Genomic DNA, 26,042 nt, shown 5'->3' with positions numbered 1-26,042 from the left:
CAAAATTTCATTTAGCTACACTATAATGAGAAAAAAATTATTTAACATGAGACTAGTTGGACGTCAATTGGGATGTCCGTGTGTGAGCAAGATATCTCTCGAAAAACTCAATTAATCAGTCCAATTTTTTTTTCAATAGCTTCAGATTTTAGTAGAAGCCTTTTAAATATTACTACTGTAGTCCTTCTCGTTCATTTATTATCAATTAAAAACTGAAAATTGATTATGTTTACTAATGCTTAATCCGCCATTTTTTTCTCCACAAATATAAGCAGACATGATTATCATGAAACTTTGATGATATTATAAGGCTCCACTTTACCATCAGATAACTTTTTTTTTTTTTTTTTATTGTATCGTTTGACAAATCGACTGTTATCCAATTAACTAAACTAAAAAAAAAAAAAATAAGGAATGTCTAGATGTTTATTAAAAAATTTTGTAATAAAGAAAAAACATTAATAATTAATTTTATTATAATATGAGCGTTCGAGGCGTGCACTTTTGGATTTTCCAAATTTTTTTTATTTACCGCAGAAATAAAATTAATTTTCGTGATGAAATTTATGAGAAAAAAAAATTAATTGGCGGATATGTAAATGAATTGAATGTGATTGGATTCGAGTTTTCGATTACCCGAGCACGTCAACAAATTATTAGTTTCGATGGAGTACAAAAGGTCTCGCGTTATTGTTATGTGTGCAGACGAATACGAGTGGGAGTAGAGTGAAAATGCTAGTGCGAATACAAGTACCAGGATATTGAGTTTAGTATGCATGTATGTATGTATGGTTTTCTCTCGGTCGTTACACTGAGGAGAGCAGGCCATCCAATTTCGAGGGCTACAATTGTTATTTGAATGTTCAGTGCAGTTTCGAGCAGCCCAGCCTTTTAAAACTCCAAGATAACGTTCTCTTCTCTTCCATCCAATCACTATACAGCGCAACGATATTGTTCTATGCAATAATTTATAAATATGTATTTAAATATTATATTTATATACTTTTGTTTTCATATTTATTCAAATTTTATTTTATACTTTCAAATTATATACCAATATTGTTTTATTCAGTCACTAGATACAAAAACACTCGTATTTTTTTTTCGACTCTTAAATATTTATTTTACTAGAATTTAAATTTCGAGAAAAATTCAAATTTTTTTCTTTTTTAATTGCAATTTTTTTGTTGGAATCTTCTAAGCAAATATACGTAGAAGTCATTACTTTAATTATTATAATTATGACAGCATAAATTTTTTTTTTTTAAATGAAATCCAGAAGCCATTTGCGTGAAAATAAATGAAATGGATATAAAAGGTAAATATTTAACGCGCATGTGGGTGCTGAGTGTTGAGTGGTATGAAAAAGGGAGTATAATAATATAAGAAAAGAAAAGGGGCACATGGATATACATGTCGACAGGCACTCACCCGCTGTGAAAGGCGGACGCCATAAGGAAGGAAGACTCCTCTTGACTTTCCCTCTCTTTTCCCCGCCGCCCGTCCTCCAGCTTTCTTTCTCTTCTTCTTCCTCCCTCGCCGGTTCTTCGGCTTTACTTGAGCTTGTCAGCGAAATAAAGCCATTCTCTGCTCGACGTCGGTACACCGATATTTCACAATAATGCGAGATGGATACTAGAGGCCGGGGGTCAGCATCGACCGTGCTCGGGCTTCTACTTCTTCTTCTACTTCTAGATGCTCCCGACGCCTCTGTTGTTGCTGTTGCCGTTCTTACAGACTCCGGTTACCGGGTAAAATATTGAGAAAATGTTTCAGACAAAGTACGTGCTCGGAAGCGAAAAATAATATTTACTGAAAATTATAATTTTTATTTTCAAGTGTAGGTTTTAAAATTTTTTTTTTTGTGAATAAAATTTTAATGCTGCGGGAATAATAATGAAAATAAAAAGCGAGTTTAAATTTATCATGTCTAAAACGATGCACGTACGTCAGGCTGTGGGCACACGATCCACGTACACGCGTTCCTTGTGATACGTCATGTTTTATTTCACACTTGTCCTCAGTGTTTTTTATTGTTCGTTGTCAGGTTAAAAAAATTTATGCATAAAAATATTTAATATTTTGTCCAAAAATTCCTCAGGTAAACGAAAGAAAAAAAAATTAATTTTCTTCTCAGTCGACTTTGGAATTCATCGAAATTTTGACTTTTTTTAAAATATATATTTATAGGATAATTTAAAAATTCAATACTTTCGTCATAGAGAGATAACGTTTTATAAAATAATTTTTTTTATTTTTTTGCTTTTATTCATTCGAATCCGCATTATATTTATTTTTCCATCTTATCGTCTGCAAGAGTCTCAAGAGTCTATGAAGTCTATACGGATTCAATCGATCGACTTTTCCGATATTGCCGTCTCGATTCAAGGACTCTTTGTATTTTTTTTTTAACAAAATACGAGACTAGATATCTCGATGACCACAGAAATATTATCTACGAATATTACCTGCGGAAAAATATTTCAATTGAATTCTTAATTATTAGCCGGTATAAATAAAATAATTAAAAATATTCAAAGCACGAATTTTAATATTCCTGAGAATTTCAGTAAGAAGACCGAAAATTTCACCAAAACTTTATCCATTTTATTCAATTTTGTCTATATTACCGTCAATGTGAGGGGTTAATAGGAAAATTGGGTGAGAAAACCAGAGGTAAAAGGGTCTTAAGAGCCTTACGCTAACCTCAGTACTTTAGTTTCAAAACAACCATCTCCGTAATAACGTCTTGGGCTAAAGGTTATGTGTTAATTATTCCATAACTAAATTCATTAAGTAGAGGTTGAATTTCCTAATAATATCTACCGTCATAAATATTTTTTCCAACATTCAGAGTTCGCAGAAAAACATCCACTAATTATTTCCAAAGACATTTCCAATTATAATTAAAATTTTCCCTATGAAAATACGGACTTTGATTATTCAGAGCAACTTGACCTGCTGAAACAACAATAATTTCCGTGCTCGAATTGTGAAATCAAGCGTACAAATGTTTATCGTGTATTTTTGATGAAACAAAGGAACTAGTCTTTCATTCTAGACTCACGAAGCTCAAGAGTTTCCACGCGATCGTCGTCTAAAAACAACTAGATGCAATAGCTGCATGTATTCAAATATATATACATATATATAGATATATATGCAAGTACTTGATCCCTGGAGTGTAGAGTTCTAACCTCGATATCGCATCGTTGAACCCGGACAATGAGCTGCAACATTCTCAGTGATTTATCGTCCACCCCCGTCATGACACAGTAGCCTCGAAAATTTATTGATTTATTGCCGATTCTCGGGTGCTAAATAAATTTACATTCTATGTAAATCATTTTTATTGTTTATAACTATGGCTATAAAAAATTAATTATTTTTAATTCGCTCTTTATTATTGAATTTTTTTATTTTTATCTCTTGTGGCGGCATGTAAATTAGATGTAATTTATGGTAATTTAAACGTCTGCTGCGACAAATAATGCCCCGAGTCGATATTCAATCAACTATAATTTTCTCATTGTGGTAAGCGTGTAGGTCACACGGTGGATATGCCGGCTGGAAGTAGATAAAACCGGTGCGTGGTCGGACATTTGAGCGCGCCAAGCTATGCTGGGGTTAATATATACACAAATAACATTTATATGTGTGCAATAAATTCAAGTTTAATTTACAGCCTTCTCATGAAACGTTTTGGACACTTATTAATTACTTACTTACCACAGAAAAAGGACTCGAGCCAACTGCCGCCATTTTGAATCACTTGCTATTTTTAATTTCTTCTTACGCGGGAACTCGACGGTAAATAATTTTTGAAAATTTTTTTTTGCCTTCGGGTGAAGTGAATTTAAAAATTCTGCAATTAATTATGCAAATTAATGAGTAAATAATTTTTGAATGTTGAAGTTAATGCCTGAAATTTTTTTGAGGTTAGGAAGGAATTTTGAGCGAATTGAAAACTAAAATTTTGAGAATGTTGACTATTAAAAATTTGGAATTTCATTCCCATTCTGTTTAGTGAAAAAAAAAAAGTAAAATATCCCTAGCAACTTGGCAATTTAGTTAACAAATGATTTTCTTAATGAAAGTAGTGCAATTTCACTCTCGAAAACGGCATCTGTTAATCTCACGCGACCTACGTGCATAAAAAAGTAAAAATGTATTATTTTAAAAAAAATAGGAGTAGTAAACACGGCAAGATTTGTCGAGCGAGATAATAGTGCTCGAGCTGGCTCGGCTTCACATGATCGTCATGATCCACTTATCGTGCGAGGATCGACCTGCATAAGTACAAGAAAGTTGGTTATTACTCGACCCGGCGTATAAGTCAATAGCGTCTTCAGAACCGCATCAGACTCCTCTGAGAAAACAGGTATTTAATTAATAGGCGGCGTTACACTCTGAGTGCACCCGTGCAACTGCAGCGCAAGAGATTAGCGCGTCTTATGCACTCCCTGACTCTTTACAAGTGGATAGAAAATAAATAACTGACTCACGCAATCAAAAATTATCTACTTCTACACCTTTTAAATAACCTCATTATTTTTTTATTTAAAAAAAAAATGATAGAATCGAATTTTATTTATTTTCACTTCAACTGAAGCGAAGAATTTTTAAAAAAATTCAAAAAAAAAAAAAAATAATAATTGAATAATTTAAAAAAAATATCCAACGCGGGTGGGATTTACACGATGACCAGAGGCGATGAAATGAAATTATTAACAAGTTAAAAATAAAAAAGTAACCGTAAATCTTAAGCTAGTGTAAGATCGCGTGTTAGGTGAATTGGCGATCGTTTGCCGTTCACCAGCTATTAAAATTACTGTGATAGTATGTCTAGTGTAGTTTGGACGTCAAGTAATGGTCGTAGCACGACTGTAGGCTGCGAACAAGTAGAGGGGCAAGGGCCCAAGAGCACGAGGGCCAATTAGACGAGAACGTGAAGCATCTTCCGATTGGATTGCATTAGATTCTCTTATGGGCAAATACACACATTCAAAGTTAGTCATCCTATCTGGACCCTACGCTTTACCTATTTATGCATAAAGCCCTTGCTCTTGCAGCCTAAGCTCACCCAGGGCTATTTCCGCGTTCCCCTTCCTTCTTACCCTCCTCCTCCACGACCCGAGCCCCATGTAATCCGATATGCTGATGCGCCAACTCGAGCGCTGATGATACCCCAGTGGACAAAAACACTTGGATGCCAAACTAATCGATGACTCGTAAAGTTTAATCAATAATACTCCAGTACATTCTTATTAAATTGTACTAATTAATATAAATATTTGTAATTTAACCACTCGAAATTATTATTTTCATGTCGCGAATTAATTTACATTTTAATTATTCGACCAGTAATAAAATTAATTTGCCTCGATGATAATTAATTACGAAATATTTCCATAATAAGATATTATAATAAATCATTAGTACTTTTAATTATCAACAAAATATAATTAGGAAATAATTCGCATGTTAAATTACGGGAGCATTTAATTATTTGGTAGCAAAAAAATAATTTGATACTTGATCTGGGTTACAATGCCATGAAATTATAACAAGTTTAAGTAGAGAGCTCGTGTATTGAAGAGTATGAAATTAAATGAAAATTAAATAAAAAAGAAAAGGCAACGTGTTGAGGATGCGTGAGGACGCTAAGGAGTTATAGAACCAGTAGAACTTGGAGAAGGAAGAGGAAAGAAACAAAGAGGATGTCGAGTACATTGCTTCTAACACCCGGTTCAACTGCTCACTCCCTTTTCCTCCTCCACTGCCTTGCCCTCCTCCTTCTCCACCTCCCCCTCATCCTTCTCCGCTGATTCTTTCTCTGGTCTTGAACCGCAGCCCAGCGCCGCTACTGCCATTATCTCATTTTTATTCATTCGTAACATTGTTTCTGGATTGCAGGTTGTCCGACCTACGTTCCATTCATCATTGAACCTTTTTTTATTTATTAACGTCTAATTTACTCGCGTAATCCAATAGACTTTTTTTAAAATTCCATCACTATAATTATTTATAATGAGACTGTCAAGTGAGAGCCGAAGAAGCGAATTATTGGTGACAGCCCGAGTCGAAATTTAGAGCCCATTTAGAGCCTTCTAAAGTCGGACCTATTTCGGACTTGGAAGCTCTAAATAGAGTCCGTTTTTATGTTAAATTAGGTCTGATTTTGGTCCCTGAGGTGCTACAAATTTCCGTTTTCGGCACTTGCGGGCTCAATCTAGGACCTGATGAAAATTAAAATTAGGTCCGATTTAGGGCCTGTAAGCCCTGGTTTATTGTAATAATAATCATCATAAATTATTCAATTATAATGAATCCAAATTTATTACGGGCCTAATATTGTCGGACTTGAAGGCTCAAAATCGGACCTCTCAGTGAATGTTAGGACCTCCGGGTTCAAAGTCGGAGCTACAGGACTACTGGGCTCTAAATCGGATCTATTTAGGGCTATAGGGACCTATACAGGCTCTAAATTTCGACTCGGGAGGGCAAAATTGAGTACCTCCAAAATTTTAGTGCCCCCCTCCCCTCCTGCCTCAAAAGCAATAAAAATATTTGGCACAATAAATTGAATATTGATACTGCCGATCAAGCAAACTTGTCGTGTCTGGGTTCTGGGTTAGGTATTTTATATTTTATATTTTATATATAAATGTGTAGGAATCCGGGCTTGGGAGAAATGAAAAGTGTGAGGTGAGTTTGGTGTAAAGAGGAGAATCGAGGCGACAAAATTGATGGGGTGAAAGCGAGAATATAACTGATATTGAGGATTAAACGTCCACAAGGGAATATTGGATTATTGCACTCGAATTTTAGTCTGTCGGGTGTACTGCTAGGCGGCGACAACTCCAAATATAGTAGAGTAAAGTGGATAGAATAGAATGGAGTGAAGTGGAGTGAAGAGGCGACACCGTCGATTCAATTTCCCTGTCAAACAGACTAGACCCTTCGCACCACTCGTTCGTCTTTGTCCAAAATATATACCATTGGGTTTCTATACACGCATCTTGTGTGTGCAGACTCACACAACAAATGATGTGGGTGATCAATTGCTAGAAAGATATCTCGTCTACTCACCCGGGAAATCTAAAATCTGTCGCTTGGAATTTTTATTTCACTTACTTTATAATTTTATTTTAAATAAATTATATTAAAGCTGTTTTACGTTTGATGATTGACGTTATTCGCCGCTATAATGTTGTGATTCTTCATTTTCAATTCATGCTTCGTGGATTTTATTTTAATTAGAGGAAAAAATTAATGGATTTCCGTAATTATTATCATTACTTTTTTTTTTTAGATTTTTAAAAAAATTCTTCATTTTAATATTTTTTATCCACTGAAGACATATTCTATCGAGAATAATTAACTAATGACATTTTAAATGACAGCAGTGACTCGTAAAAAATTATTTCTTATAAAAAAGTCAACGGAAATTCTGAAATATATATTTCTAGTTATGACCTGGAACCAAATACCCAATAGTTTATTTTTTATTTTCGACTTGCCCCCATGAAAAAAATTTATAAAAAAAATATATGTTAAAATATAAAAAATATATATTTTTCATATAAAAAAAATATATTAAAAATATATAAAAAATATATAAATATATATAAAATATGTATAAAAAATATATTTTAAATAGCTAACTTTTGGCCGATTTTCGTATATATTTTATATATTTTAAATATATTAAAAATATATAAAAAATACATGTATAAAAATATACGAAAAATACATTTTTCTTATATTTAAAAATATAAAAAAAAATATATTGGTAATATATTTTAAATCTATAAGAAATATAAAAAATATATTTTTTATATATTCTAAGATATATTTTTAATATATTTAAAATATATAAAATATATACGAAAATCGGCCAAAAGTTAGCTATTTAAAATATATTTTTTATACATATTTTATATATATTTATATATTTTTTATGTATTTTTAATATATTTTTTTTATAAATTTTTTTCATGGGCGTGAGATAATTATTTAGTGGCCAAAAAAAAATGACTATGGAAATTTTCCTCTTCTTCTCTCCCTTTTATTGTATTTTTTTACGCACGAAGTAAGTAGACTGTAACCTTTGGCAAGAAAATAAGTAAATATCTTTTATGTATCCTTAAAAAGGACTTTAGTCAGATGCAAAAATATAAATAACGGGCTGGACTTATCTGAGTCATAAAAAAAGAAAGCAGCACTCTCATTTCCCTCATAAAAAAAGTTAACTCATGTCATCTGACCTCACTCCCACATATATGCATCTTTTTATTTCCGTACTTTACGATCAATTCCATAAGATCCATTTTATTCCCTTTTATATTTTAACACATTAAATACTCTATATATTTATTCTCATATACATGCTGGCATAAATTTTTTATTCCCTCAGATGTTTTATCATAAAAGCGTAATTTTCATTACATATTCCGTCAATGATAAATTAACCCGCTTACTAGTTCCAAGTTTGCGAAGCTCTTACTCGTAACTTAAATTTTTAATTCTTTCATCTTGGTCTCCACATCTATGCCGACCCAGATTGTCACTTTTTCTAGTCACCAATTACTTAAATCTCATTAAAACTCAAGTCGTTACGTCGATTTTCCGTTACGCCTGTTTAATACTAAGTAACATTACAGCCCAGTAATTAAATACTCATAAACTTTATTCCAACATCATATTAAATGACGTTAATTCATATATATTTTTAATTAACAACCTGATACTTTTAGTCTGCTGACACCTTTTTTGTATTCTCTTTCACAAAAGCACATTCGCCGCAGCTCTAAATTATAAAAATGAACCCAACCGTAAAAAAAACATTTTAAAAATTAAAAACCCGAGTATATTTTCTGCAGTTGAGACATTAAATAACAAGATACCGGGACATAAATACAGCTCGATATGATATCATGGGCTGAGCGTCTGTTATCACCGGTTCGCGTATATCGAGAGCTCGAATTTCCCAAAGGACAATAATGCTATTACGTTTATAAAATTTACAAGATAGTCTGTGAACCCGCGCTATCTGGTGAATTTCCAGTGCAAAGCTGGCAGGTCAACCGTCGGGTAATTTTTCGTAAAATCGTTAAAGATAAATCCTTGAGATTTCATAACGAGGAACTTGAATCACAATTTTTCACAGGGAGCCACTTGAAAATTCAAATCAGGTATAATTGATGAGGTGAATAAATGAGGGACTAACGTACTCTAGAACATATACGGACAACTTGTTTGGCCTTAGTTGGTATTACAGATTAAATCGTTATGCCATGTGGATCTGCGCTTATAAGGTTTTTGCGATTTTCTATGCCTTCATCAGCAGAGAGCTCTCAGAACAGTCACAGCCGTGGCAATCGCAATAGCAATAGCAACACCATCAACAACAACAACAACAACAACAGCAGTACCAACGTTTATCGATATTCAATACGCTCGAATTAAGGTATATCACGTTACAACGACAAGCATGCTGTTATGGCGCGACAAGTACTTGTAAAACAGTATTATAGATCCCAAGAAACCCTAGAGCGGCGAGCTGGCAGTAATGCCAGCAGATATACGACATCAAACGCCGTATTCGTACAAGAGCTAATCTACACCGTCTAACGATATCTCCCGTGAATTGGCCCATGAATCTTGTTACCGGTCTGGTGTACTAGCATTTATTCGTACCGGCACCTACAGCAATAGATTTAGTGCGTTTACAGCTCGCGGGCACACCTGCTGACCAATCGACCGACTACGATCGAGACCGCGATCTCCGTCGGCAACCGGAGCAGCTCCTCGGGCCGCTCGTATTCAGAAAATAATACAGCAAAAGTTTGTTCTCAACACCAACCAGTTTTGTTTAAACCGCTTTGAAACGTGTTAAACACGTGCTTTGAATCTACCGCGTGCTCTCACTCGAACCGATTCCCAATATCAACCAACCGGGGGAAATTCCGTAGCCTGGAATGCCGCGATTACATCTCCGTGATACCAAATACACTAATACTAATGACAGATTTTGTATTTTTTTTTTTCTACCTTTATTTTTAATAAAATACCCTCGGGACTTTGGCTTTTCGGATCCGCGGACCAATGCGAGAGATTAAAGAGCCAGATGAAAGGGATTGTGTTTCATTTGGAAGATGGAAATGTACGAGTTATTTTGAAAAAGCGGATATAGACGGATGTGAATTTGTTAAAACTCTTTTTTGTTACTTTTACAGATAGTCTGTGTCTGGTTCGTTCTGTCGACTGAGACATCATCGACCCGTTTCCTGGGCTGGGCTTTCCTCTTTTTCCGTTTCATCCCACGCCAAAGATTGATTTGCGAGTTAATTTATCTAATGCTCGGGGGTCTCGCTTTTTTTTTTATACGGCAAGAACATTGAATGGAATAACTGGGCGCGTTTGAAGATGACGTTAATAACTTGGGTCCGTCGCATCTGAATTTATAAATAATAAGCTAAATAATGCCTCGGGATTCCCGTGCGTTGAAAAGAGAACAAGGGGATACGGGAATGAGGAAGCTCGAGTCTGGATGTTAAACCAGCTGTCTACTATCATTTTATGTCTGTCCATTGTGTCTATCTTTATTTACAGTCATTATGGTATTTCCACCGCTGGTTTTATCTCTCAATGTCTCAATACTCTATCTGATCATCCAAGGGCGGCGTTCCACAAAGAAAAGAATTATTTGTATTTTTTTACTTACCGAGGAGTAAAAAAACGACAATTCAATACAATATCTGTATTTACAATACGCCACCTATTGTTACCTTTTTAAATTTAAAAATCATGCAGAATAAAATCAGCATTAAAAATGAAAATAAAATGGTGTATTAAGAATTGAATGGACAATTTATAGTGATTATCAACAATATATTCGCACTTGGTATCAATGAGATTTGATCTTGAGCAAGGTATAGCGTGTGAGTAGACATTTATCCTGGAAGCTTCTCAACCACTCGATCCAGCATCTGTTGCCTCACACATTTTAATCATTTATCTTATTATCCTGCTTCAAGGTACCGCCAATTATTTATTTAATATTTTATCTATCACGAATAAATTATCTTTGCTCAGTGGCCGTTTCTCAGAGAAGTTATTTTTAAAAGTGAATAAATAACAGTGAGCTTAAGGAGTAAAAATCATAAAGACAATATAGGACGCGTGTGGTCCCAGGATCCAAAAGTGGTTGCAGAAGCGGTAGCACGCCCAGCCCGGGATCATGTGAATCCAAAGAAAGTGCACACGCGCACCCAGTGAGTTATGGCACATTGTTCCTCCCCATTCCCCCAGACCAGACCAGACCAGACCAGGCCAGACCAGAGAGAGTGCACAGGGTTCTGCTGAACTGAGGAGTTGCATCTACTCCTTATGTCCATGAGAAAACGTGATAGTATATGACGGTTAAGAAGAAATTCCACGAGTAAATTCCGCGAATACAATTCTTCTTGCTCTTTTATTTCATTTATTTTTTTGACTCAATTATTTTTATTGTGAAGCATAAATGCAGTTACCAGATCTCAGAGCAAGAAGATAAAGCTGGGATCGAATTCGATCAATTACTACTGGTTGTTCCGAAAAGCAGATCATCCAGGTCATGGGCCCGAGCGAGAGCACAAAAGATAGACAACCCGGTTCCGTGAGCTCGATAGTTGCTCATTAATGAGAATGATAGATGGTACTCTTGCGGTTTATATAGAAATGCTTTCGGTTGATGCACTGAAAACACGTGCTCTTAGTGTGTATACTACCGCAGATAGGTGGAGATACAGCTGAGAATAAAGAACCGGGCTCCGATCGCGTGGGCAAGAACAATGAAACTTTTCCAGCAGGAGTAGCATCGATGCTTAGCCCTCGGGCATCGAGTATAGAGAACAGTAAATCGTGACGGCTGTTAGTGAACTTGAAATGTAGTCATCGTGATCATTAGCGACATATCCACTTGTGTGTTCACTCATTTAACCAGCTATCAGTCAATAGCTATTTTATTTAGTAGTTCCCCGTCTTTATTATCACAATGCAGGCTCTTGAACCGGGTTATCTTGACATCTTGCTCATTAATCAGCCCGGGTTTTTTTTTGGGCAATCCGACCCCAACTTAATTCAACCCCAACTCACCTACATATTTCAAGACCTCAACCTTTTCCCTTCTTCCGCCAGCCTTTGTCATAATAATTTTCCTCCGCAATTATAACCCTACTCTGAAGCCTTGATCTCACGAATATTACCACCTGGGTTGCCCGCCGAAATTATCTCAGGCTCCGAGTAGAGTCTCTGTGCGAAGGCGATAAAGCATAGTCTTTGGGTTGAGGAATTATCCGGGCCTAATACGAGCCGCGACACTGTCGGAGCTCTAGGTGGTTTAGTCCCAGCCATTGTCTAATCTCACGATAAAGAGTGAGACTACTGATGGCACCACTGGCGCCTCTGTGGGTAGCTACTCATCACGCTGACGTTAATCGTTAAACAGAATCCACGTCTTTTAGTAGACGTGCTCAAGCGGAACAGTTCTACCTAAGTAGCACATCTATCGCAATATCCGTGAGGAAGCCAGAGAAAGCCAGAGGAAGCATGAGACAGCTAAACCACCCACCCACCAAAATACCCAAACCCCATCTACCCAAATACCTACGACAGCTCGAGTGTACATGCTCGGCTATATGTCATCGGAAACCTAGCGTGTCTCAGTGATTAAACGTGACATTTTCCCTTATCTCCTTTACACTGAATAGACGGAGCTTTCTCTGCGGGTTTTTGATACTTCTAAGGAACAGCGCCTCGACCCTCTATATCTATTTTTCTCAGCTGACAGTCAACTGGGATGTCTCCCCGATGACAAAGCTGCTTTTTCAGACGTTATCTCGAGTGACACCTCGTAATACGCTATTAAATCTTAATTATCTTAATTCCGGGTCATTGTGATAAGAAGATTTATTTTAAAATACCAGCGCGGGAAATGCCAGAGTTCAAAGACGATGACTATGGTAATGATGATGATGATGATGATGATGAAAATTAAAATGTATTCCGTTAGATGATGAATTCCTGAGAAATCAGATATCCTAGCGGCAGATCTTGCGTCTATTTCGCAGAATATACACAGGAATTGACTATGATGAGGTAGCAGAGTACGAATACAAATGAGGAGGTAAAAGTATTGTCGTAACGATGTGCTGAGGACGAGGACGTGGTGGTTTCCATCAAGGGTGTGATGCGTTCTTCACATGACTTGCAAGCCTGGTGACTTTACCACAAGGATCCCAGTCCAGTCTCTCATTCTATCGGGCAGCTTTGCTGCCACCAGCTCTTTTCCTGGCCCCCTCTCTCTCTCTCTCTCTGCTCAACAGAACACAATGAACCCAACAATGGCTGATTAAGCCGCTTCTAAACGTGCACAATGTCCGAGCAATGTCTCTGCACTTCAATCAGCCAGACGTACCAAGACTCTCACTCCGTGTCTCTGTCTGTCCCTGTCTTTATCGTTGGCTGCACCGTGAATAACGATGCTGCTACACTACACTACACTGAGCGAGCTATATGCTATATGCCTGAGCAGTTGTAGCCAGTGTTATATTATATAGCGTTCACCCCGGTCTCTCATCTGCAGACTAAGGACACGCTTACGTAGGCGCAGCCAGGCTGTCTGTCCCACCTTGAACCTGTCGCTATTATGCGGAATTGTGTGCGGCGTTGAGTAACCATTGCGGTGTCGCTAGCAACCATATAAGTGTCGGTCACCGGGACAATGCTGAGTCTATCTGTTTCTCAAACACCATTTATTTCCTTCACTTATTTTATTCCGTAATTTATAGCTGAGTTCATTAACTGCAGTCCAGTCCAGTTTTACGTATTCTTCGGCTTACATTTATTGGTAATTAATTTAATTGTGGTAACTCACTCTAATTAATTAATATGATTTGAGTTAATTAGAATTCCGTGAACCGGTGAGGGACAATGCTATGGATATTCATAACTTAATTAAATCTAAGCTAAAACAATATACTCGTCCTGTGTATTGCCAAGCAGCGGCAGTGGCAATGGTGATACCAGTCGATGTGGATGTAGATGTGCAAGTACAAGCACAAGTGGAAGTAGATGGTAAGAGCACACTGTCCGCGACAAAGACACGAGTATTACGACGCTATCCAACCAGCGTGTCGCCGTCTTGTCTCGACGAAACGCCGCATGAATGCGAGAACAATGCACAAGCCTTTAAGACACCACCGGATTAAATACCAGGAGCATTGTTCCACAACACACTGTTTGTTGTTTTCTTTTAAGAAATTCAATCCCTTGGTACACTATTTATGAGAGAAAGTTCACATTCTGCACTGGCTTTCCACGGCTCTTGCATGTCATGTCAATCACCAAAGATAATTATTTATCTATCCCGAGTCGAAATTTAAATCGTAGATTGAACGTACAAGACGTTGAAAACGTAAATTCAACTTTTGAAGACGTAAATAGGCGTAAAACGTATTTTAGATACAACCTTTCAAGACTGGCAATAAAACAATTAAACTATATCGGAAACATTTTTATCTATACAAGCTTCTAGGTAGTCCGTAAGACCCAAAACAGCTCGAGAAACTGGGCATCAGTAGAGTTATCTCCTGCAAGGCCCAAAATATTTTTCTACAGCTGCTAAGAATTTTTATTTCTTGTCTTCTAACTGTTAGACATGTCTTTTGGCAATTAAATGTTTCCGATATAGTTTAATTGTTTTATTGCGAGTTTTGAAAGGTTGTATCTACAATTTACGATTACGCAAGTCTTATTTACGTTTTCGTAGGTCAGCTACGTCTAAAATATGTTTTATGACTATTTACGTCTTCAAAGGTTGAATTTACGTTTTCAACGTCTTGTACATTCAATCTACGATTTAAATTTTGACTCGGGTATCTATCTATCTATCCATCTATCACGGCGAAAAAAATGAAAACAAATGTCTCGCTGGACAAAAACAATGTTATGGTCAATACTGTTACGAAGTAAATTAAATAAAGTTGTATAAAAAGAAAAGGAAAAAAAGAGAGGAAAAAAACAGCTTCAAGGTCCACCAGTTTCTCGGTAAGATCAACGACATTTAACAGTTTCTTAAGCAGACGAGGTCGCTTACACAGCAGTTGTGCAGTAGTAGTAGTAGTCCTCTCTTCATCCATTGTATATTTCATTTATTCTCGGAAACTTTATCGCCAATCAACAGCTCTGAATAAATTAGCATCCTAACATGTGATCATGATCATGATGCTTATGATTGCGCAGGAGTGGCATCGATTTTTTCTACACCGAGCAGCCTTCCCTTTATTATTATTTACTTGCTTGTTTTTTTTTTATTCCCATTGAACAAACTGTTTTTTGCGCCAGCCTTGAGCAGACCATTTCTTATTACAATTAATCGTAAGGTTGTAAGGAATAAATAAAAATAACACGCGGCACATGAATCACAATCGACGAATACGGTCTCTCCATTTGTGGCTTATGCAGGGAAGGATCCTTCTTGTTATCGGTACGTAAACAAACCAGATTTGCATATCGGTAGTGTTCAATGGGATCCTGCTGGCCGGTTCCTGATGCAAACGGGCGGCATCAACATAACACTCTCTGTACTGTACTGATTCGTTTGTACATTTGCCGCTTATAAGATGAGGATCCAACAGTTGATGCCAATGAATTACCGTCTCCAGTTATTCCACGGTCAAAGGTCTTTTACACAATTCCATACCCAATATATTAATTCCGCATCATACTATTTTTGCTCGTTAAAAATTCTATCAAAGCCGAAGAAGTGTGAGAAGGAAAAAATGAATAATCCTTATTTGAAGACCGCGATTGTATTTGTCAGCGGGTTGTGCAATAAAAAATAAATAGAGCCTCGCTCTTGACGACTGGAGACAATTATCTGAAGGTTACTGTGAAGGATTTACCCACAATTAATTCACATCTTAGCCGCGGTTATTTGTAACATAATAACTCGCGGAATTGCGGCACGAGTGTAAATTATATACCGGTTACATAATCGTTAATATCTTGGACACCATCGCGTTATTAAGGATTCATTACAAAGTTGCGCAAAACAACGAGTTTATAGTTGCTATTTTATTATCTACATCATTTAATAATAATCCTCCGCAATTACTGATAAAATAAAGATTACATATCATTACTTATTTATTATTATATTTATTTACTATTTACAGTGCGGATCTTTTTTACGGAATGTTAAAACGATCTTAAGAGATATTCCAAGTGATAACTTCCGCCCACGGTCTTCAACTTCCATTGAGCTCTTAAACCCCGTACGAATTAGTTGAGCAATATTGTTGATGGGTTGAATTTAATAAATAATCATTACACGGCAATAAATAGTGGTAGGTTGGACATCTGGGAGAGCCGGTCGCTGGCCACACGGGTGTCTCTAATTATTAATGGCACTCGGGTTACTACGGTCTTGCTCTTACTTTTGCTCTGGGTCTTGCTCTTGGTCTTGAGTCGGTCTTCGTTTCATGGCCCGGTTGTTTGAGGCTTCACATTGTGAGATACACTTCCTTCCACAACTTACTACTTCAACTTCAACTCTCTTTGCTCAAGTGCTGCTACTTCTTTAATTCAGGTTCTCCATTGGCCACGATCGTCATGTAACTTGTTACTCGGTACTGTCCTATTCTCAAGTACATACTCGAGAATTCATTTCAGTCTGTTCCTACGCTTCGAAATACTTTCGTAACACAATGCTTTTCAGCTTCCACAATGCTGATTATCTTTTCTTTCAATAACTCTTTGCCTGAGAAACCAAAAATGCAAACCTTTCATCTGAAATACTTTATACTCGTTGCTAAAACTCAAGTGACTAGAATAATTCATTGCCAACGAGGCTTTAAAATCAATTAACTCACTCACCGAATACGAGGGATGATTCGTGGCTGGTTCCACACCTGCGGTATCCACCATAACTTTGGAGACTGAGACAAGGCAAGACACTTATCAGAAACCGTGGCAGTGTTATCACGCTGCGGTATAAACCCCCCATTCTCTTACCAGTAGATCAAGTTTCAAAAGTAAACCTGCTACACCGTCTATCCAAATTAGTTTGCGGAGAAATCAACGAGTGTCTAGTGAAGTAAAACTGCTCCATTACCGATGACAAACTGGGCCAAGTCTGACTTTGTCGGGACTAATACCCGTCCTCTTAGTTACCGTACAGACACTTTAGCTTCAGAGTATATGCCACCAAAGTATCTCGTTCCCCTTTGCGTGTCTTCCACATCTACATCCACATCCACATCCTCATACTCTACTCTACTCTACATATATCCGACACATTCAAAGAGAGGATGTGTATAATACAGCAGACTGCTCGGAGCTAAGGGCTCGCTGGCGGTACGAGACAAAGAGGAGCCGCAAAAACTACAAACTCGACCTCCTGCCACGATCTCAGAAAACCAGTCATGGGATTTGTCTTCTCTCTCTTTGGCTCTTAGCTAGCATGTTCCTCATGAAAGCCGCGGCAATTACTTATTTAAACGGACACTTGCCCCATTAAACATTTCACATACGATGCACTAGTACCTCGGTGGATTAGCTTGTCAGTTATTTATACGTCACTGTCTTCTATTACAGAATCATCCACACAGACAAGGGATACATGTGTACTTGTGACAGTCTATGAATCTTAAAACTCCCCGTTCTAGTTCACTAATTATTAATTTTATCTCTTTCAACGGCGTTTCCAAGCTCTCAAAGATATTTTTACACAAATGACAGCTAATGGAATTAATTTAAAAAGAACGGCAATATCAATTATATTTTACAGTCGACATTAAGAAATCTTGTTGAGAAACATTTAGTAGTTTAAGCTTGTAGATATCGTTACTTTAATCTTAAATACATATCAAAGTGCATCATATCTGAGCGACAATGTCTTTTCATATCCGTTAAATATTACTGGGACATTTAAGGCGGCGTCATTATCTTAGATCTCTAGTTATAGTTTAATATCCAGCATAAAAGCTACCACTCTAACAAAATTACAGACCAAGACCAAGACCAAGACCAAGACTAAGACTCAGGCTATTGTCGAACTAGTGTCACAATGAGTTTAATTAAATAAATGTAATCTTGGCGCTCATGTAAAATATGTTAGAGTGCTATTTCACAATAATCCGATTAATTATCACGTTAAATCCCCGAGGACAGTGTGTGCGTGTGACCTAGTGTAACGTGAGAAATACTCGCCCTTGTTAGAGACTCTCGCCGGTGATCATTTTACCTGGTCTGGCTCTGGCTTACCTCTATCTTCCCTAGCGTCTCGTTACTACGGTACGTGACGTGTCTCCGAGTGCCAACTTGCCAAGAAATATTTTCCCTCAGCAAAATTAAAGACCGGGTAGAAAAAAAAATAGAAAAATTTAACCAGATGATCATTAATCTTTTTTCCCGAGCAGAGCAAACTAATTATTAACTATTTTTTATCTTTATACTAACAAGTAAAAGGATTGGAAATGGGAAGTGGGAAAGACGGTAACGTTGGCACCTAAAACGCGTTCACGTTATTTATTTTTACTGATCCGATTTCTTGGGAATAAACGTGATCAAGTAGGTAACGGGACTAAACACGATCTTGGAGATGGTTAAAATAATTTCATGATGGTATCAGTTACGCTAATTGATTACTCGCTGAAAGGCTTCGCTGAAAGGTGTTTAAAATTAAATAACAACAGCATTTATAATAATGTAGATTGATAACATAGGGGAGGATGGGGCAGAGCGGCCCCCCTAAGCCAATTATTATTTTTGTGGCTTTCAACCATAAGATCACTTTACTTTTGTCCTATTTCGAACAAATTTATGGACATTTTGCCAAAATTCTGAAAAATTTTTTTTTTTTTTGTGGGGCAGAGCGGCCCCCCTTCAAAAAGTGATAAAAAAAATTTTTTTTTTCGTTTTTTTTTTTTTAAAGTGTTTTCATCATTAAGAATGTATTTCTTTTTCTTGACAACTATTTTTGGTTTTATATTACTCGAAAAAAATTTTTTAAAGCGTAAAAAATCGTTCACTCTCGATTACCTTAATTACTAATTGTTATTTAATAAAAAAAAAAATTAATTCTATAATTTTACTTTATTTCAAAAATTTATCAACTAAAAAAAAAAAGTTAATTTTTATAAATTTTTAGTGACCAAATTTGCCTCTTACATAGAGAAACGCCCGAAAAATATGAAAAAATAATTTTTTCGGAAGTTTCGGCTGGTCCATTTTGCCTCAAGTGTTATGCGTAGGACTAGAAATGTGGAATTATAATAATTTTTTTTTTTAATTTGACGATAAAAATATGAAAAAATCACTTTTTCAAAATTTTGGGCTTGTCCATTTTGCCCCAAATGTCATGCGTAGGGGTAAAAATGCGCAAACATATCGGATTTATAGTAATTAGTTGAAAAAAAAAAAAATTTTTTTTTGGTCAAAATTTCAGGGGGGCCGCTCTGCCCCACCCTCCCCTACCAACTAGAGATAATGAAACAAAGTATATAATAGCATTTGGTGAGGAATATTCTCAGCGAAATTAAAACCGGCAGTACGTGATTTGAGCTGGCTCGATTCCAGAAATCAATGCGAGGCAAAATGCCACCATTAAATACTAAGGACACGTCCTAACGACCTGGCAATCCAAGAGCAGGGAGCCCTGGGACAAAATAAAAATAAAGTAACAGAAAAAATAACATCCAAGTGTATATCATGTCGACACAAAGTGGCAGAAATGGAACAACCTTCGTGTACATTAACGTACATTCAATGTATACACACATATCCAGAGCTGTCAGATACGCCAGAGCAACATCCGGCGTACGTGATACGGGGGCGTGATTAAAAGGAGGTGGCTGGTTGATTGCAATCAACTCACTTGACTACCTATTATATATATCAGTTTGCGATATTGACTCATGACATTATTACCGCGGTTTCTTCAATTTAAATTACACTAGAGTTTTTAATCTCATATTTTTACATCAAAGCAATCATGGGCTGATGAGCTCGGAGATGCCATTGGATACTACTCTTATTTAGTCGTTTAATTATTTGATATATTTTTTTACGGCAATAATCAGACTGAGGGCAAAGGGAATTGGAGAGCGGGCTCGAGGCAAGTACTTTTGATGCAGGCATCGGAATTGTTGGGTTAAAATATATGACATGGAAAAGCTGGGTTGCGTTTTCCCTTAGGACAATCAAGTCGAGAGCGTTTCTTATCAGTTTGAAATGCCTCTAAGCATAATGCCTCGCTCTACTTTGCACCTAACAGACATTTTATCTTTTATCTATAAAACTTTTTTTTTACAAGTAAATCCAACATTTTCTATACCCAATACATAATATCCTCCCGAAGGCATGTTTCTTTTTATACCGCAAAAAGTTTTCCTTTTTAATAAAAAAAAATCTAAAGATATATATATTTTTATGTTACAGGTAAGCGTTCGTTTCATCGTAACATAAGTGAGTACTGGCCACTAAAATTAAATAACTTGAGAGATAAAATTGAAAACACTGGTCAGTTTATTCGGTTGTTTTTCGTTCGTACATGCCCAAACATCCGGTCAAACAAAAAAATTAGAATCGTAAAAAAAGGAGACTCCACTAGAGCGAACCCACAACGTGACTCGGTTGTTAAATCACTTGAAAAAGTATAAGGTTTCAAAAACCCCAAGAGTGTAAAGCGAACCTCGGTACTAGCATTAAAAGTAACTCTTGAGCCAATTTACCGAGGCTCAAGACTACCAGGAGTTTTTATCACGCAAGATGGAACACACCAGAGTAATTACCGTTCAGATTGAATATGCTAATGCTACTCCGCAAATGATTAAAATTAGATTATAACCTATTTGCAACCACGCTCGGCTCATATCCAAGCTCATTGATCTTAAAGCAAGCTATACCCCCGAGCATCGCATTAATTTCATTCCAAAAAGCCACTTTTCCTGCCACTCCAACCTGTTTATTGCTCACTTCAAAAATAATAATGATAATAGCAACACCAACAGCAACAACGCTAATGAAAACAATCCGTACCCCGGTTTCTGAAGCGGTGTTTTTTTTTCCAACCAATATTGATGGTAAAGCAAACACAGCCAATAGCCCTAGTGCAAAAACGGGGTATTCGAAAAATAATAAACAAGCGCATCCTATCTGTCGGTACTTTGGTCTGTTCCCATGGCTCGATGTGTTGTAAAATTATTAATAATAATTTAATAACGAAGGTATTCGTCCATCTAGCACGTCCGACAAACTCGGTCAAACGAGGATCAAAAAAAGTTTAAGGATCTAATAAGGGGTTGTTAGCAATATTAACGAGGTATACTTAGTATAATAAAAAGTTGTTTTTCTCGTGGTTGAGTCGGTGATGGGAAGGATGGAGACCAGAATAATCCGGGTCCCAGAGTCCAGAGCAGTCCAGAGGCGTGGGTAGTCGAGCGCATACCCGATGGAGGGTAATATGGGAAAGGTATCATGTTTGATCGGAGATGCAAGGAAAGGGAATTCCGTTGTAAGATCTTAAGTATTTAAGCTGGTTGACCACTTGTTTTTAATAACTAAAAAAAGTTGTCTGACAGGCGGAGATACTGGCGGCATTTCGTTCACGCTTGCGATGACAAGCTGGCTCCCGAGCCCAGGACTTGTTGTTCTGTAATTCTGTAAATCTCCCGGCCTCCTTCGGGGGCTTACTCACGAGATTATGGTATCCAATCGCCGCTAATGGTTACAAAAAATAATTATTATAAACCGCTTTTTGTCCATTACACGTCACCACGAGTATTTAATCGGCGACGACGGAGGTACGAGCCGAGGCTGCTCATAATAAATAACTATACTTTTGGGTTTATTTTGTTTTAATTGTCGGCCGTTTTGGTGACGAGTTATGCGGTAATTGTTGTGAAAAATGTCTATCTTCAGTTGACCGTTTTTTTTAATGCCTTTGTTGGAAGCTAATGACCAAATAAAGACGTCGTTTTTTTCTTTGTCCGAGGACCCTCGGAATTGGGTCACGGCTAAATTCATCGTTTGCATGTTTTCGCCTCGTTTAATTATATTATTATTTTTTTTTATTTTTATTTTTATTCCTATTTACTGTTACACCAAACTGTTAATACTTTGTTGTCCATACTCAACTAAAATTAATTAAATGTCTTTTTATTGTCCTTAAATAAAATACTTTAAATTGCCGTTTGGTGACAACATCGTAAAAATAAATTTTTTAAATTCGAAGCTCCTAGATGGGGATTCGAACCGTGAACTTTGCAGTTGATGCCCTTATCTTGAAAAATAAATGAAATGTTTGTCGAAAAAATATAGAATTTATAAAACGGAAATTAAAAAATAAATAAAATTTGAATCTAAATGTCAATAGTTATAACGATTGGCTCGGGGTTCGGCACAAATTGGCCCAGGCGGCCTCGAACGTGAAATCACTCGACACTGCAGCAGTATCGAAAGGGGCTGGATTGCATCAGAACCAATGTCGATACGTGTGTGTACAGTGTAGTGTAGTGTGGTGGTTACAGGGGAGAAGAGCCTCGGAGATACAGAGGGCCGATGAGAGTTTTGTGGACGAGTGTGTGTGCAGAGCTCTCTAGCGAGCGGAAGCAGGACAACTTGGGATCAGCAGATCGCCAGATCGGTATTGCTATGCAACAGTTTTCGATGGGGCCAGTAGTTTGGGGAGGAGTGTTACGCCCTTCGGGAATTAGCGTTTGCTGTCGATTGGAACGATACCGGAAATAGCGAACCGATCGAACCGTAGGGCTCGTCACCCTTCCATTCTCTTTATTTTCCTCGCCCTTTCACTTCCATTCCACTCGGCAATTATCGGCGAGCATACCATGTACTGTTATTGAGGGGAGGCGGAAAAAGTTTCAGTGGGAATCAACAGAATCAACAAAGCTGATTCAAATATTCCTACGTGACGATGGAAAAATATTTTTTTTTCCATTCGCTAGTGAAATATATATGTATATAAATAAATAAGAGAAACGGGATTGAAAAAAAGAGGATACAGTAGTAGCGGAATTATTCGAAATCAAATTTAAACTCTTTGATATTGCAGCGCTCGTGTTTGTCTTCGATAAATATAAAAAAATGTAGAGGTCGAGCAAAGCGGATTTCAAGTGTTATCCCATGAATATTCGTTGTTCAAACAAAAGGAATCTACGGAATATAAAAAAAACGTTGGAATAAATTTTAATCAAAGGCAGCTTTGTTTCGTCTATTTTTTTGTTTTTGTCGTTTTTTTGTTGCTTGCCATCAAACGACAGATCAAGTATTTGTTTGTTAAGAAATTTCGACGTAGGATGGAAATTTTCTCTGAAGTATAAATAAAATATTAGGTCGAAATGAAAATAAAAAAAAAAACATCTTGACTGGAGAGATATAAAATGGATCTTGATGTATAAAAATATTTAATCAAAGCTTTGTTTTAAATTAACACGCTCTTCTTTGTGGCTTTGAAGGAATAAAAAAATTCTCATCTTTCGTATTATTTTTATTACTAAGGCTCTTTGGGAATGCTTTGACGTGAACGAGAGTTCCAGTTATAGTCATAGAAACAAAAGCTATGTACATTTTAATTTTTTTAATTTTCAAATCTATTTATATTTTTAATTTCAGGCTTGAAATCCTTGCGAAAATTATATTCACGTTTCCAAGCGTAATTGTTATTATTATTACTTCTATTTTTTGTTCCATCGCTAGAAGAATTCATTTTCCATTTATTTATATTTTGTTCTACGACAATTGATGATTTAATTTTCATAAAAATTCAATTACTGAAATTTCCGTAAAAAATACTCGGACAGGAATAGAAAAAAAAACCGGTTTAAAGTTCGCAATACAGGAATTCCAATTCCGCGACTAGAAATTCGCTTAAAATTTTTTTTTATTTATTTATAAAAAATAGAGTTAAGGCCATTTTGCCAGTTTATATTTTTCAAAGGACGAAAATCCTTTTTTGAATTAAAATGACATTTTTCCATTCCAATGCCCATCCAAAATAACAGGCTCTGAAATTTCACTAACGATCGGAGTCAAAGGACGAAAATTTTTTTGACGTCCAATTAAGAAAAAAAAACAACAACAAGCATTAATGCTTATAAAATTTGTATATCTGATCATTGGTTGTGACGCAAACCCTGTAAAGTTGTCATGTTCAGCTATGTAGACATTGTCCCCTAAAACATGACTGAAATCTATGTACATGTATATATATATGAGCAGAAACGGTCTAGGTGAATGGGCTAGCATTTATACATCCGATTACACAATGATACAATAGTGGTACTGGGCGGTGAAGAGTGTACCCTAGCTAGTATATACAGCTTTTGCTACATCGAATCTGTCACAAACAGAACATGAGTATCTCTTCCGTACACAGTTTCATATACAAACTGTTTTTGATATAAACACACACACACACACACACACACATACTCAGTTATATAAATTGGTAACGATAAGCATGAAAATAACCTGAGATAAATGATATAACTTTACCTTTTCCACTTTTTCTTATTCTTTATCTCATTCTTTATATTTATTTTTATCCATTTCTGTGGGGCAGAAAAGCTCAAATAGTATTTTTCAAATAAGATGTTTTCCAGGATTGTTACGATAAGAATGTACGTGATGGGAAGGTTAATTTATAATAAGCTTCATAAATGATAAAACATTTAATAAATTACCGACCCACCAACCGACTGAATCTGTTTTATTTATTTACATAAAATTAATTACCGCCGGTGGGGTACCGCCTTAGTTATTTTATTATATATAAAAGTGTCTTGATGCATGTTACGTCCTATTTGGTAGGGTTTCGTGTTTGCTCATGCTCCCGGTAGGGTGTAGGTGAAAACAGAACGGCTGTTAAATATCTGGCTGAATGTCGACAGTAAAGAACGAGGGCGTAACTCTGTTGCCCCACAGGACATTACTCACAACTCCACTACTCGTTAGTTATATTAAACTTTTAAATCCAACCTTTTTCATCCTAATTTGCATAAACCTTTTTGTTATGCAGTATTTAAATAACTTTAAATTAATATTTACAGCCATTTGATCAACATCCAACCGCACCAATTTATTATTTCTCCCAGCGATTTATTGAACTGCAAATGGCAAAAAAAAATATATATAATAAATGAATAAAAATAAACAAGCAGAAAGTCCTTGGCCTGAAACCTATGAGGCAGTCCAGTTTTATTGGCAACAATAAACAGCGTACTTGTGTGCGATCTCGAGATGAACTCACCCGGTCGATCTGGAAAATATCTCGTGCGTCGGATCACCCTCGAGGATCTCTTCGCCGCAACGCTCTCACGGCTCATGACACTCTTGTGGTGCAAAAAAAAGGTCATTTTATTTCGCTAAAATAACTTTGTACGTGGCATATCGCACCGCGTCACCCAACTGCCGAGCCGAGAATACTCGTAACTCGTTGCCGCGACATGTGCATATTATTGTTATTATTATTATGTGAGTGGTAACCGGAGGGCAATGCTATTTGGTATCATATTTCAGAATAATACTTGCGGTTATGCCTCTGGACTCTCATGCTGCCTGCATACTAATGCTTTCAAAACTACCTTGCACTTGTATCAGAGTCGGTTACACTTTTTGACTAAAAAAAGCCTCGTAAATTTTTTTTTAAATGACCGATTTACAAATTGGCCTCACTCGGCCACAATAAACGTCAGTTGAACTCAAATTTACCTTGAATAATTCGAGTATATTTATTGCGACCGCCTCTGCAAGACAAAACAGAAATATTAATTACGTCGGTGACATTAATATCGGACGATTTGGCGGCCGGGAAGTGAAAAGTGGAATTGTTTGTTGACTGATAGTGTTGATTAACTCTCAAAATCACTAAACGCGCTGATAATTTTACCGGACTGAGTAAATCAGGCAAATTACGAATACTAACGGGCCATTGATCCGAAAGGAATTTGTAAAATCAAGAGGATAGTTTCTGAATC

At 36.5% G+C, this 26,042-nt stretch overlaps 1 protein-coding gene across 2 annotated transcripts in view; it reads left to right on the top strand.

Annotated features, from left to right (window-relative positions):
• The window catches only part of LOC130672023 (CCR4-NOT transcription complex subunit 6-like), a 309,023-nt gene that overhangs the window by 201,288 nt on the left and 81,693 nt on the right, over positions 1-26,042 (top strand). The gene's annotated exons all lie outside the window — the stretch shown is intronic.

The sequence above is a fragment of the Microplitis mediator genome, chromosome 7 (genome assembly GCF_029852145.1).
Source record: "Microplitis mediator isolate UGA2020A chromosome 7, iyMicMedi2.1, whole genome shotgun sequence".
NCBI classification, from domain to species: Eukaryota; Metazoa; Arthropoda; class Insecta; order Hymenoptera; family Braconidae; genus Microplitis; species Microplitis mediator.
Note: the sequence above shows the minus strand (reverse complement) of the source record. Positions and strands in the feature narration are given on the sequence as shown.